The sequence below is a fragment of the Lutra lutra genome, chromosome 4 (assembly GCF_902655055.1).
Source record: "Lutra lutra chromosome 4, mLutLut1.2, whole genome shotgun sequence".
Taxonomy (NCBI): Eukaryota; Metazoa; Chordata; class Mammalia; order Carnivora; family Mustelidae; genus Lutra; species Lutra lutra.
The window spans coordinates 20,225,957-20,239,676 of NC_062281.1; the positions used below are offsets into that span (position 1 = coordinate 20,225,957).

Below are 13,720 nucleotides of genomic sequence, written 5' to 3' on the forward strand. Positions count from 1 at the left end.
GCCCTCCCCACCAAGGCATCCGATGTTGTGGATATTGATGATAACAATAAATGAAAGTAACAACTGGTGAACATTTATTGAGGGACACTCTGTTCCAGGCCCTCTGCTGAGCACTTGCATGATTGTATCATTCTGTTCTCACAGCAACACTATGAGAGAGCCGTTAGAATTATTCCCATTTTACAGATGAGAAAACAGGATTACACAAAGTAAGTTTGCCCAAGGTTCCATTGTTACTAATTGGAAGATTCAAGTCAGAAATACTTTGGGGCATCTGAGTGGCTCAGTCGGTTAAACCCTCTGCCTTCGGCTCAGGTCATGATCCCAGGGTCTTGGAATGGAGCCCCACATCGGGCTCTCTGCTCCACGGGGATCCTGCTTCCTCCTCTTTCTCTCTGCCTGCCTCTCTGTCTACTTGTGATCTCTGTCTGTCAAATAAATAAATAAAATCTTAAAAAAAAAAAAAAGAAATACTGACAGATGAACTCTGGAACCCCACCCCTTACTCTCTCCTCTCTCGACTAACTCCCATCCAGAAATGTAATGCCAATGAAGAGGTAAATGAGCTTACCAACGCCAAAATCCCAGCTTACCCCTCATTGATTCCTATCTCTAGTTTACAGAAGGCAGTTTGGACAGGCACCTTTTCCACAAAACTCTTCACCAGGACAGAACATTTATTACCTTGGAATTGCTCATCGAAAGGATAGAATGATGACATAGAAAACACTGGTCTGGTCTCAGAGGACCCTTGGCTGAACAGCAGCTTCACCCTTTTTTTTTTTTTTTAAAGATGAACTGCATTGTATTTGTCCAAATAATACAATTTTTTTCCACTATCCATTACACTCAGCCTGAGAAGATACAGCCAGAATCTTCAAAGATAATTCATCTTTGATACTCATATTTTATCCAGGGCTGGATACCCAGTCTTTACTAAGTTACTTAACTGCCCTGAGCTCCAGCTGCATTCATTTGGAAAACAAGTTGAAGAAATAACAGAACGACATAGGTAAAGGGCCCGTTATAGTTTCTAGGCCAGGGGTGCTCCAGTAACATTGGCCATATGTGGGTTTTCTGGAAGGCCCACGGCTGTCAGGGCCTTAAACTTTTTCATGGTTTAAGCCTCTGCAGACTGCGCCTACGGAGCGGAAGCATGTGGAAACAACTCTAGGTGCTCTGGAAGAAAAGGAGGCACCCAACTTAAGGCAGATCAATTCAGCAAGGTCACCAACACGGAGAAAAGCATCCATCGGGAGGTTGGAGGGACCAGAATAAAATGCTACCCAAGAAATATGAAGTGTGAACGCCCACCACAGCCTCATTCCCAGATGGCATTTTCCAACCCTTTCTAGAGAGATTACCACAGAACCTGATGGTGCTTCACTGTCAAGTAATTTGTCAGGTGTTTGTTATGACACTGAATAGTGCAGTATCTTTGAAGTAGGAAGAAGCAGACGTTCAGAAAAGGAAGGAATCGGTGATGAGATTTAGAGGTTTTTTTTTTTTTAAAAAAAAAGGTCTTCATCTATTTTCTATATCGTTTATATCTCTACTCACCTTTTCTTAAACAAAAAAAAGGTATAGGAAAAAACCTTGCATGCTTTTTTTTTTTTAAATAAGCTTTGTATCTTGAAATCTTCTTAGATTTATAGGAAAGCAGTAAAGGAGTATAGATAGTCCCCATCTACCCCAACACACCCTCATGTTAAGATAACCATGTGCAGTGGTCAAAACTAAGACATTGACATTGGTACCCCCATCTCACTTAGAGCTACAAGGAACTCCGTGAGTGGATGCAAAAAGGAAACTATCCCTTGGAAGCCCAGTTTCCCAGGGAAGCGCATTTCACTGTGAAATGATAAAAGACGTTTGTCCTTGTGGATGACAACGCTAGCTGCTTATCCAAAACCCACTCTCTTTCTTCCTCCTTTATGACTTGCCCATGGCAGCAGTGTACCTGGGTAAAGGCATTCGACCACTGATCGCCTTCTGCCAAGGGGTGACCATGTGACCCAGTTCTGACCCTCATGATGTAGTTTTAAGTGTCGAGAAGAGGAAACCTTTCCTAAACAAAAGCCAAGTCTTACTAGGTGACCTCTCTCTGCCTTTCCATCTTCTCCCCTCCCACAGTACAGACGTGAGGTCTGGCGAACTCTAGGAATAGCCAAGTAGAAATGGATGGGGCCTTATCTACCTCTTATCAGCCCAGGACTCTCCCCTCCCCACCTCTCCCTGGAGCAGCTTCCTGCCTGAGGCAGAAGGACCTGTTTGTTCAACCCATCATTATTATATTTTCTGTTATTTGTACCAAAACACAATCCTGATGCTGTTCCAAATGTAGGTCTAGAGACATGAAATCAAAAGCTTAAAAAAACAAATGCTTCCCATTTATTTGCAGCCCACACCTTACAACAAACTACTTGACTGGAAGCCAAGAGGGATTAGACATAAAGTCATGCAGGCAGAAGATACGCCTTCCAGCCACTCGGCTCTGATTCCCCTGGGACCCCTGGGACGGAACTGTTTATGGACATTCCTTGGGCCTCATTTTCACATCGCAGAAAGAAATTACAATAACCTCATCTTTTATCCATCGTAAGTAAAATTCATAAACATATGGGGACACACAGATCTCTGAAAGGCAGGTCACAATATGTCAATGCCCATTAATAACTATCCTTCTGCCAGCAAAAATCCAAAAGAGCCCACAAGGAAGAGCAGGAGTTTAAGCAAGTGCTCCTGAACTTTGCGTTACTTATTGGATAAGTCCTTTCTGAGCAAAGAGGGAGCCTCCGACATCAAAACCAGCCTAAGTGATGGCAGGCAACAGTTTCTGACTTGTGGAAATATTTAAAAATCAAAGGGAATATTTAAAAAACAGAAGAGAAAGAAAACATGATTGTGAAATCAGTGTCTGGGAAGAGAAGAATTATTGTTGCCATTCCAGAAACTTCCACGGCTGGCAACCAGCTCTGTGGGGGTGTCCAAACTGGCATGGCAAAACAGAGATAACCAGGTGCTTCTTTGACACAAACGTTCAGGTATTTAGCCACAGACAAAGATGTCTGAGATGAGGGGCTGAAAAATGACAAACACATTCCCCAGGATACTGTCCTACCCTGTGATGGATTCAGAAAGGTCCAGAGCTTGGCTCTCTAGAATGACAGCCAAAGGACACATGGGCCTGCCAAGGACTTAAAATGTCGCAGAGTCTGAATTGAGATGAGCTCTGGATTTTATTATTATTATTATTATTATTATTTTATTAGTATTAGTATTGGGGCTTGAATGGGGCTTGAACTCACAACCGTGAGATCAAGACATGAGCTGAGATTAAGAGTCAGATGCCTAACTGGCTGGGCCACCCAACGCCCCTGCACTGAATTTTAAAGATTGAGTAAGGAAAATAAGAACATTAAAGAGCTGATTGGTATCTGTCCATGTTAACCATATTTTGAAATGATATTTTAGAGACGGTGACTTCACATAAGATTATTGCGATTAAGTTGACCTGCTTCTACTGTTTTTACTGTGGCTCTTAGAAATTTTAAAAGTACATCTATGGATCGCATTTAATGGCTTACAGCATGTTCCTGTGGGAAACGGGATCAGTCTAGAGTAGAGGCTGATACCCATAGGAACAGACCAGCTAGCCACCAAATGGTTCATGCCCTTACATGTAGCACTTTGAGAGCTATCTGTCGGAGAAGAGAACTCTTACCCTGAGCTTCTGACAGCTGAGTGATCGAGGGTTCTTGTTACTGCCATCCCTTTTCCTGTCCCCCACACTATGTCCCCCATCCCAGTTCCTCCATTTTGATGTGGAAGCACGTTATGTTCCCACTTGGCAGGAATCCTTGTTTGTGATTATGCTCTTGGCAACTGTCAAAGATGATTTTAGAAAGACAGGAGCGAGCCAGTGGTCCAAACCAACACCTACCCCTTCTCCCCAGGCACGGTGGCTTTGGTAATTTCCAACTGGACTGAAACTGTATAGGAGCTGAAGGAGCGGCTACAATAAGATGGAGAGACTATAGGTCCCGATATGCAGGCCTTGCTTGGATAGAAGGAGAAAAGAGGTGGGGTGGGCTCCTCCTTAGGTCCCATGTCACTACTGGGACAGAGAAGAAAGTGAAAGGAAGCTTTTTAGAGAAAAGCTAGAGAAAATGTTAGAGCCTTTAAGATTTCATGTCAGTTTTAAAATAATTTACATAAATAATTTTACAAAAACATTACTCTCCAAATTTGACTAAATTTGGTTATGAACATTAATAAACATATTTTTCCATTGTAATCTGGATGTGTGTACATATGTGCGTATAATTCCTTCATAAATTTTAACTTAATACCGTTGCATAGTCACACCGATCAGAGTTGACATATGGTCAGTTTTACACCTAGCAATCACTCCCCAGTACAAATACGCTTTATTTGTATGCCCAGTACAAATAAGTTTACTTAGCCATTCCTGGAAGAATAGGGGAGGAGGGAGCTGGAGGAGGAGCTGGAGGCCCAAACACAAAACGACAATCTAGACACACTGTCTGGGAGTGGAGTGTCAGCAAGGAGAAACTGAGTTAACGTGAGCGTGAGTGGGTAAGGATCCTGAGCCAGGCGTGGCTAGTTGGGGACTTTCTAGAGGAATAACCATGAGAGACTGACTGCAGGACAGCAGCAAGGATGAAATGCTGTGAAAATAATCCTTATTAGTATCCAAGGAGAACCTGGGTCCCAGACATGAACCCTTCCTCCAACGTCCCAGTCTCCCAGCTGCAAGGGACTGCCACAAAAAACTCACTCAAGACTGTTATGCTGAGTCAAGAGCTAGAAAAATGATCTTCGATGGAAAAGAGAATGGAGGCATTTCATTCCTTAAAGGAAGGCCTCTTAACTTTTTGTCCCACCCCGCTCCATTTTGCCTTGAGGGCTATGGTCAAGCTCATGTCCATCAGTAGCCCGGACTTAACACCACAGTGGTGCTTCGCGAGCAGTAGGAGAGGGGAGGGGTGTATCATGATCAGCAACCTGAACTGTCCGTTCCACCCTGATACGCCTTTCTAATAAACCCCAGACCTCTACATGTCCCACTAGAGATGACCACAGAAACCCAGCGAAGTCCTTAAATTACCATGGAACACCTAGCTGAGTAGTATTTAATACAAGATCGCATAGCTTCCATATACTTTAACTGCACAGCGATTGTGTTGTGGAACGTCAAGACTTCCTCGTGCTGTTATAAGAATGCTGCACCTGGGTAAATTGAGGACTCTGTATGGGCAGGACACTGGACGACGAGCTATCAGGAGTGAGGCAGGAATTGGAATTGGTAGGACTACAGGTTTCAAGGCCAAACATTGTCTGTAGCTACATTAGCGTCTGCGGACCTGACAAGTTATACTAACGTCAACTGAAGATGGAAATGTTTGCAGTTACAGCACTGTTCACAAAAGCCCTCTGTTCCTTATACATCGTACTCTTTTGGAAAATTACATAAGATAAGGCTATCTCTCATTCCCTTTATACTTTCTAATAGTTAAGGCTCAGTGTAGCTACAGACCTGTTTTCCTTTAACCAAAATCAACACTATAATGTGTGCCAGTGCATTAGCCCTTGACTTTACCAAGCAACCTTGCTCCCTTCTGTTTACATTGCAGCAAAATTCTGGCTGTGTACATTTTCCTTCTTGCTTTGGATTCAGCTATAATAAAAAGTAAAATAGAGTCAAAGCACATCAGAAGGCACAGTGGGGTAATTTCCCAAAATTCCAAATTGAGAAAATGAAATGGTTTTATTAGATTGTGGCTGTTGATAAAGATTATGCTTGAAAGAACTATTAAAAGTAGATTGAGAGGGGCGCCTGGGTGGCTCAGTGGGTTAAGCCACTGCCTTCGGCTCAGGTCATGATCTCAGGGTCCTGGGATCGAGTCCCGCATCGGGCTCTCTGCTCAGCAAGAAGCCTGCTTCCCTCTCTCTCTCTCTCTCTGCCTGCTTCTCCATCTACTTGTGATCTCTCTCTGTCAAATAAATAAATAAATAAATCTTTAAAAAAAAAAAAAAGTAGATTGAGAAAATATTCTCCCCAAGCTTTTTTTTTTTTTTTTCCTATTCAGAGTTAAACATTTAGGAGAAAACAGTTATACTAGTTGCAAATCCTACAACACGGTCATCTAAAGCAGCAGGGACAACAATACTAAATGCACTGATTTAAGGGGGAAGGATTGAAGGAACTAACAGTGGTTAAGAACAGCCTGTCTTGTGTGGATCACTGGGAGTTACAGGCAAATAATGAATCAGGGAACCAAGGATGTACTGTATGGGGACTATCATAGCCTAATTAAATAAACAAAAGAAAAAAAAAAAGCCTGTCTAACACTTTTGTGTGCCTTAGTGCTCATTTCCTTGTGCTGACAGAATTTTCAACTTTTGTTTTTGTTTTTGATTTTGGTGACCAACAGCCCTCTCCTATCTGGTGAGTCTGTCAGTCAAAGGGTTCTGCCTATCTTGGATCAAGATGTGGGCATGTGACCTAGGTTCAGCCAATCAGAATCTCTCTGGAGTTGAGCTTGGAGCTTGTTCCCAGGCTGTGGGTGGCTGGAAGACATGGCCCTTTAGTCACAGGTTCCTGGCACCTGGATGCCCAGGAGGTGCTCTACTTCTTCAGGCATCTGGATTTCAATGTTTTATTTCACTATTGGATAGCTCTGCCATATGTTTAAAGCCAATGATGACTGGGGCTGCTCATATTCAAAGAACTCTGGCTGGCATAAATACTCAGCCCTGTGCCCAGCAAATGGCAAGGTCTCAATATGTGGTCATTACTGTCATCCGTTCATTGAACACTTTTTTACTGACAGTTAATATACAAATGCCAAGCCATTGGGGATATATAGAGAGAAAACGAATTGCCCTCAAAGCACTTACATTCTAGTTAAGGGTAAAGAAAGATGAAGATATTGACTGGGTACCATTTGTAATAGAAAAATCTTCATTTGATGAAGGCAAGAAGTGACCAAAAGCAAAAAGTAAGAGAATGTGAGTAAGAGAGTCTTGATGGACAGGAAGGGAGGGTAGGCCAGAAAGGGTAGGTTGCCATTGACAAAGACTTTCTCCGTGTTCTGACTTTATAGCCAGGTTCCCCTACACTTGATCTTAGCCAAAAGGCTGAGAAGTGATAGCCAGGTTCTTTTTGATTAGGCCTTGACCTTGGCCCCCCATCCTGTCTTTGGCTTGCGTAGCCATCCCAGTCTTGTGAAGAATTCTGCTAAGTCACTTTAGTGAGAACCTTCACCCACCACAATGCCCAATCACTCTTGATATTTGACAAGTTTCTCATGCTCCATCTTTGATGTATAAGTTCCTTGGCCTACCTTTCAAAAGAACTCTTCAAATCAGTTTAGCAGGAATCCCCCTACCCCTTATGCCCCCTATTAATACATTTCCATTCCCTGACCCCCTCACCTTGTCCCGAGGCTACAAATCCCCACTTGTCCTTGTGACATTCAGAGTTGAGGTCCATCTCCCTCCCTCACTGCAATAGTCTTAGGGCAAGTCTTCCTCACTGTTCTAGTAACTGGCAGAAGACTTTCTTTTCTGCAGGATCCCTCAGTCTTGGGCAAGTTGCAATCTTACCTTTGGCCTCAATCTTCAAGGCCATTTTTCTTTCTTTCTTTCTTCCTCCCTCCCATCTCTCTCTCTCTCTCTCTCTGTCTCTCTCTCCTTCTCTCTCTCATTCTTTCTTTGGCCAGGCTATTCTAGGCTTAGGCTGAACTCTATCAGTGATCTTAATTACTGGAAAGATCAGGTTAATTGTCTCGATCTGGCACTTAGCTTCCTGTGTGGCAGATTCCAAGCTCTCTCTTCACGGCTGTCCGAGTCAATGTCTCAGCTACCATCTTCCACTGGAGAAGGGGATAATCCCAACTCTCCCCCGAGCAGCTGGAAGGACTGAAAAGATAATATACATAAACCTGCTTTGGGAATTGCAAAATGTTATATAAATATATGCTCAAAACAAAAGAAAAAGAGAAGGGCTTGATGAAGTGTTGAAATTTTTGAAGTGCTCTGACTAAATCTTTAAAAGAGGAAATTATATGCCTGGACAGAGCAGCAGGAGCCTGATTATCCCAGGTCAGCTGCTGCAGCTGTGAGCAGCTGACCCACGTGATTATCTGGTTTCTAGCTCCCTCCATGTAAGGCAAAGTTAGCTGGAGAACAGCTAGAGCGTAGGCAGATACTTTATGTGAGCAGAGAAACGTGTTCGTCACATCTGTGAAGGCTGCACAAGAATCCCAAGGTGTCCCATCATTGTTCGGAGAAAGGGAATCGTCTGTGTTATGAGCTAACCATTTTTATGGTTAAAACATCTGCTAGGCGCTATGCACCAAAGCAATAAAGTGGGGAGTTACAGAGATTCCAATGGGTCCAGTTGTATTTAGTGGTAAGAGCCAGATTGCCTGGATTTCAATCTTGAATCTGCTGTTTACCAGCTCTTGTCTTCCGCAAGTTACTTAACCTCATCTTTTTTTTTTTTTTTTAAGATTTTACTTATTCATTTGACAGACAGAGATCACAAGTAGGCAGAGAGGCAGGCAGAGAGAGAGGAGGAAGCAGGCTCCCCGCTGAGCAGAGAGCCCCATGCAGGGCTCGATCCCAGGACCCTGGGATCATGACCTGATCCAAAGGCAGAGGCTTAACCCACTGAGCCACCCAGGTGCCCCTTAAGCTCATCTTTAAGAGGGGAAGAATTATGATACCTAACAGAGGCAGGGAGAGGAATGAGTCCATGAGGAGAGTGACTAGAACAGTGGCTGGCACATGGTAGGGGCTTTATAAATTTAAACTGTTATTTCCCGTCGATCAGATCGTGTACCATAGCTGGTGTCTGGGGCCCCTAAGAAGTAGGCATTGTTTGGAAGGCTTTGCCAACCGCTCTTAATGGAAACCTCAAGGCAGCTCTGTGCTGGGGTTACCACGGCAGCCCCAATCCAGGAGGGCTTGCTGGTGGGCCTGGCCTGCGGCTCGCATCTGGGAACTTGGTTTCTGGAAAGTTCCCGAAGTTACTGACTGATAAGGTAATTTTACCCACTTGGCACACTGCACACTGCTGTACCAGCCTGCCTAGATTGTTTGTACAAACTCTGTGATTTACGGAGAACACGTGCTTTCCTTCTGAGAGTCTGCAGTGTGGGTAGTTGTGCTGGGCCACGCAGGCAGAGTGCCCCTCCATGAGCAGCCCCCAGCGAAAACCTTGTACTTGAGTCTTGAGTGGGCTCCGGCGGGACAGAGGTATTGCCCATGTGTTACGGCAAGTCCCTGCTGGACGAAGGAGCCAGATCTGCATGGTTCTAGGAGGGAGAACAGAGAAATCCTGTGCCGGGCTTCTCCAGACAGCACCTGAGGTGTCTTTCCCCGCAATGATCCTTCTCTGTGTCCTTTCACCATAATACATCTTAGCCGTGAGGCTGACTTTATGTTGAATCCTTCCAGTTCATGTGTAAGGTCATATGATCTTCCCCACAGAGCGAGTAAGTAACTCTCAAAGGTGGATAACGTGACTCTAATTTCATAAATCTAAAAGCCTCAGGAATGAAAGACTTGAGATGTTGACAGGGTCACTCAGTAGGTGGAAAAGCTGGGACCTGATCTTGTCTGTCTCCCGAGACAAGGTTCATGCCACTGTATCAGGCGGCCACACCCAGGTGCATACATCCTGGGCCAAGGAAAATGTCCAAGGCACAACACCTAGTAGTTACTGGTTAGCTATGTGCCCTTGGGGAAAGAGCTTAAAGGCTTTGCACTTCTGAATTCTTCACTGTAAAACTGGAATAATAAGAATGATACAATGTCACAGAGTTGCTGTGAAAGTGTAATAAGATTATATATATATATATCTTGTATATGTGACACATACACACATTAAATACACAGTATAGTGGCGCCTGGGTGGCTCAGTGGGTTAAGCCTCTGACTTCGGCTCAGGTCATGATCCCGGGGTCCTGGGATCAAGCCCCGCATGGGGCTCTCTCTGCTCAGCAGGGAGCCTGCTTTCCCCTCTCTCTCGGCCTGCCTTTCTGCCTACTTATGATCTCTGTCAAATAAATAAATAAAATCTTAAAAATATATATACAGTATATTAAAACCTGTATTTAGTCCAGTACCTGGTATACAGTAAGCCTTGATAAACAAAAAAGCTGGAGGAATATGTACATATGTGGTCAACATACGTACATTTGTATCAACATATACATATATGCATGGGCGTGTGAATAAACACACAGACACACACACGCGCACACACACATAGGCTTGTAAGTTAATGATTCATCTCCAGGTTCTGTCTTGATTACAGAACACACTATCCACCATTCATAAATGAAGCTAGTTAGGATTTCATGGCGGGCCTGATTTTTTTTGTCTGTTGGTTTCAGTCTAGGGAATCACATTTATCCAGAAACCTTCCGCTCAAAGCCTAACGTCCGTCTTTCTTTAATGGTTCAACTGTGAAGTTAATTATTAGCTAGAGAACACAGTGCTTTGTGTAAGACACTAACTGGCATTTGTCATTAGCTCTAACAGACACATACAAGGTGGCCATATTTTCATAACTCAAATGTGGAACCTGTTATCTAGCAATGGATTGCTGGACCGGGAAACTGGGCTCCCTTGGAAACTCTGACGTCTCCAGATAAAGAATACTCAATCCTCCTGAAACTCCAGAAAGCAAACTTCTGGGGTTAATATTTGCTCTCGGTAATGCCTTCTTTTACCCTTTACATTGCAACTTCATGCTGATAGCATTACAAAACTCAATGTAGTTGATGTATAATTACTAGCTCTTCACATCTGTGAAGGCTGCACAAGAATCCCAAGGTGTCCCATCATTGTTCGGAGAAAGGGATGCGTCTGTGTTATGAGCTAACCATTTGGAATTGGAAACAATTCCTGGCACCCTCTCTTTTCTCTCTGAAGATGTTACAGTATCAGTCACTAAACTGTAGTGTTTAAGAGGCTAGTTTTCTCTGGCGCTTGGTATCACCAAGTTTTCCGTCTATAGCAAAGACAACAGCACTAACTCTAACCCAAATACACCATTTTTCACTGTGGATAGCCCCACACTCCAACCAACTCTGAATTCACACTTATTAGCAATATCCTTTTGGATGTTACTACCCGAGTGGCCTCAGATGAAATCTTTACCTGCTGGGGCCTTGGTTTCCTTTTCTGTAAAACAATGATGATAACACCTGCCCTATCGTCAACAATCCTATATTGGACACTTAGAAGTTTGTTAAGAAGAATGACCTCACGGTAGGTGTTCCTACCACAATAAAATAAATTTAACCATAACAACAAAAAACATATCTGTCTAGGGGCACCTGGGTGGCTCAGTCAGTTAGGTGTCTGCCTTTGGCTCAGGTCATGATCCCAGCGTTCTGGGATTGAGCCCCACATCGGGTTCCTTGCTCAGTGGGGAAAACTGCTTCTCTCTCTCTGCCTGCTACTCCCCCTGCTTGTGCTCTCTCTCTCTGTCAAATAAATAAATAAAATCCTAAAAAACAAAAACAAAGACAAAAACAAAACCAAAACATATCTGCCTCAAAGAGTTTAAGAGGTTTAAATAAGCCAGTATTGGTGAAATCATTAGAATGGTGCCTGCCACAGGGTATAAAAGAAATAAATGAAATGTCCAGTACTTCCTCTGTTCGCTAATTGCTTCTATATCCATATTTGAGTCCCAACATGACTCTAAGATGTCTAAGGCTGGAGATCACACTGGCACCCTACTTTCTACCCAACTTCCCACCCCCAATGAGCTTAGCACAGTAGCTGACATAGGAGGCCATCAGTAAATGGTTGTAGTCCTGGCAGGGTTACTGAGGAGAAACCCCCTGGAATATAGTGAGAGGCTTGAGGGCCTCTTTGACCACAGCCTCTGTGCCAGTGGGTTTCAAAATACTTGACCCCAGCACACAGTAACGATGTGTATGTGGCAAAATCAATATGCACTTGATTATGTCCAATGTTTGTATCATTATCTCATTGAAATCAAAGTTTTACAAAACAATACTTAATGATATTACACAGACTATGCTTCTGATGTTTTTTTTTTTTGGTTCATAAAAATGTACTTTTTATTTCATTAAAAAATAAACAACCTGTCGAATATCACTCCCCCTTCATGCAAACAGCTCTCGTGTGTCCTAGTTAAATCCAGTCCAATGCATCTCAAGCTTTGATGTGCATTCAAACCACGTGGGGGTCATGCTAAAATGTAGATTAGACTCAGCAGAAATTGGTAGGATCAGAGATTCTGTATTTCTTTCATGCTCCCATGGTGACACTGTACAGTCCCTGGCCCATACTTTGGGGAGTAGTCATGCTGGGAATGGCTCTCTAAATTGATTTCACAGCTCACTAAAAGGTTACAATCTGCAGCTGTGAAACACTGCTCCAAATAATTCTGAGTCTTTCACCTCTATAATTCCATTATTATCTTTCTAACCTTGGGATAGAAATCTCAGGCCTGTGTGGAAGTAGGGATAGGGGAATTCACAGCCAGAATGACTCAAGTAGGGGTGCCTAGGTGGCTCAGTCAGTTAAACATATGCCTTCAGGGGCGCCTGGGTGGCTCAGTGGGTTAAGCCGCTGCCTTCGGCTCAGGTCATGATTCCAGGTCCTGGGTTCAAGCCCCGCATCGGGCTTTCTGCTCAGCAGGAAGCCTGCTTCCTCCTCTCTCTCTGCCTGCCTCTCTGCCTACTTGTGATTTCTCTCTGTCAAATAAATAAATAAAATCTTAAAAAAAAAAAAACATGCCTTCAGCTCAGGTCATGATCCCAGCATCCCAGGATGGAGTCCCACACCAGGCTCCCTACTCAGCAAGGAGCCTGCTTCTCCCTCTGCCTGCCACTTCTCCTGCTTGTGTGTGTGTTCTCTTCTCTGACAAATAAATAAATAAATAAATAATAATAATAATAAAAGAATGACTCAAGTATGACCTTTCCTATTAACTTTTTTTTTTTAAAGATTTTATTTATTCACCTGACAGAGACAGAGATCACAAGTAGTCAGAGAAGCAGGCAGAGAGAGAGGGGGAAGCAGGCTCCCTGCCGAGCAGAGAGCCCGATGTGGGGCTCGATCCCAGGACCCCGAGATCATGACCTGAGCCGAAGGCAGAGGCTTTAACCTACTGAGCCACCCAGGTGCCCCTTTTCCTATTAACTTTTAGGCTGATGTGTTTACCTCGTTCCCAGCCCCTTCCTCGCTGCTCAGAGCCTACACCTTGCAGCTGTGTTAATACACTGAGCACTTATTAAGATCAGGGCATTGAACTGAGTGGTTTACATCAGCCACTTTTATTCTTACAACATCCTGTGTAGATATTCCCATTTTAGAGATGAGAGAAGGCAAGTAGCTATAACTGGTGGAGTTGGGATTCCAGAGCCTTCGTTCTTGCAACAGCCAGCCTCTGGGATGGCTCTGGTGGTCCTTGCCTCCTGGTACTCCCACCCTTGTATAGTCCTCTCTCACCGAATAGGGTCAACCTGGTCACCAGTGGAGTCCTGAGGAAATGACAGTGTGTGATTTCCAGGGCTCACTTAGAAGATACGGCAGTTTCTGTCTTGCATCCTCTTAGATTCTCCCTCCTCAATAATGGCCAGGTTGCCATGTCCGAAGCCTAAGAACTCTCTAGCAGCCTTATGAAGAAGTCCAGACAGCA

At 43.8% G+C, this 13,720-nt stretch overlaps 1 protein-coding gene across 1 annotated transcript in view; it reads right to left on the reverse strand.

The window, feature by feature from the left end:
- The window catches only part of DEPTOR (DEP domain containing MTOR interacting protein), a 133,303-nt gene that overhangs the window by 50,384 nt on the left and 69,199 nt on the right, over positions 1-13,720 (reverse strand). The gene's annotated exons all lie outside the window — the stretch shown is intronic.